This window comes from Scyliorhinus torazame, chromosome 12, assembly GCF_047496885.1.
Source record: "Scyliorhinus torazame isolate Kashiwa2021f chromosome 12, sScyTor2.1, whole genome shotgun sequence".
NCBI lineage: Eukaryota > Metazoa > Chordata > Chondrichthyes > Carcharhiniformes > Scyliorhinidae > Scyliorhinus > Scyliorhinus torazame.
In genome coordinates this window covers 71,765,669-71,767,090 of record NC_092718.1, presented here as the reverse complement: position 1 = coordinate 71,767,090, position 1,422 = coordinate 71,765,669, and the positions used below count along the sequence as shown (strand labels likewise).

At 60.7% G+C, this 1,422-nt stretch overlaps 1 long non-coding RNA gene across 2 annotated transcripts in view; it reads right to left on the bottom strand.

Annotated features, from left to right (window-relative positions):
• The window catches only part of LOC140386474 (uncharacterized), a 15,970-nt gene extending 14,836 nt beyond the window's left edge, over window positions 1–1,134 (bottom strand). The window contains exon 1 of one of the 2 annotated variants that reach the window (XR_011933623.1): window positions 1,069–1,134. This is a non-coding gene — a long non-coding RNA (uncharacterized lncRNA). Of the gene's footprint in view, window positions 1–775; window positions 999–1,068 lie in introns of those variants that run through there. The other variant, XR_011933622.1, reaches the window with a different exon arrangement.
• Between the last annotated feature and the right edge of the window lie 288 nt (window positions 1,135–1,422).

The window sequence follows — 1,422 nt, the reverse complement described above, 5'->3', positions numbered from 1 at the left end:
CTCACTCTCTCCCCCTCCCTCACTCTCTCCCCCTCCCTCACTCTCTCCCCCTCCCTCACTCTCTCCCCCTCCCTCACCCTCTCCCCCTCCCTCACCCTCTCCCCCTCCCTCACCCTCTCCCCCTCCCTCACCCTCTCCCCCTCCCTCACCCTCTCCCCCTCCCTCACCCTCTCCCCCTCCCTCACCCTCTCCCCCTCCCTCACTCTCTCCCCCTCCCTCACTCTCTCCCCCTCCCTCACCCTCTCCCCCTCCCTCACCCTCTCCCCCTCCCTCACCCTCACCCTCTCCCCCTCCCTCACCCTCACCCTCTCCCCCACCCTCTCCCTCTCCCCCACCCTCTCCCCCACCCTCTCCCCCACCCTCTCCCCCACCCTCTCCCCACCCTCTCCCCCTCCCTCACCCTCACCCTCTCCCCCTCCCTCTCCCCTCCCTCACCCCCTCCCTCTCCCTCACCCACTCACTCTCTCCCCCTCCCTCACTCACTCCCCCTCCCTCACTCACTCCCTCCCCCTCACTCACTCTCTCTCCCTCACTCACTCACTCTCTTCCCCTCCCTCACTCACTCCCTCTCTTCCCCTCACTCCCCCTCCCTCACTCCCCCTCCCTCCCTCCCCCTCCCTCACTCCCCCTCCCTCCCTCACTCACTCTCTCCCCCTCACTCACTCTCTCCCCCTCACTCACTCACTCCCTCCCCCTCACTCACTCACTCCCTCCCCCTCCCTCACTCACTCCCCCTCCCCCTCCCTCCCTCACTCACTCTCTTCCCCTCACTCACTCCTGCTTTTCCCGCCGGTTTTCCCCGGCTCTTTGCTCTTGCGCGGTGACGTCACAGGCCCGACTTCTTGTCACTGTCGTCACGAATGCACCACTCTCAGGCAGGTCTCAGATCGCGCGTGCGCAGAGTACAAATTCAAATCACCATCGAGATCCAAAACTGCCGAGCTGGGAGCACGTGACCGTAACATCCGGGACGTCATCAACTCAATAATTATCCTTCAATAGGCCCATATCATCCAGCCATTAGCTGGAAACCACGGCCCGCCGATTTTGCGAAATGTGCGCACTTACCTGCTCTCCGATGTTGCGACATACCTTCCTATCTCTGCGGGAGCCGGGAGCCCCGCCCCCTTAAGAAATGGTCAACTTGGGTACGCCCATTGAGTGCAGGCCGGTTTGGGAACGCCCATTGAGGGAAGACCACTTTGGGAACGCCCATTGAGGGCAGGCCAGATTGGGAAAGCCTGTTGAGGGCAGTCATTTAAATAATATGATGTGGATATGGTGGCGTTGCATTGGGGTGAGCACAGTAAGAAGTCTTACAACACCAGGTTAAAGTCCAACAGATTTGTTTCAAATCACTAGCTTTCGGAGTGCTCCTCCTTCCTCACCTGGTGATTTAAATAATAGATTTACAGCAGGTAA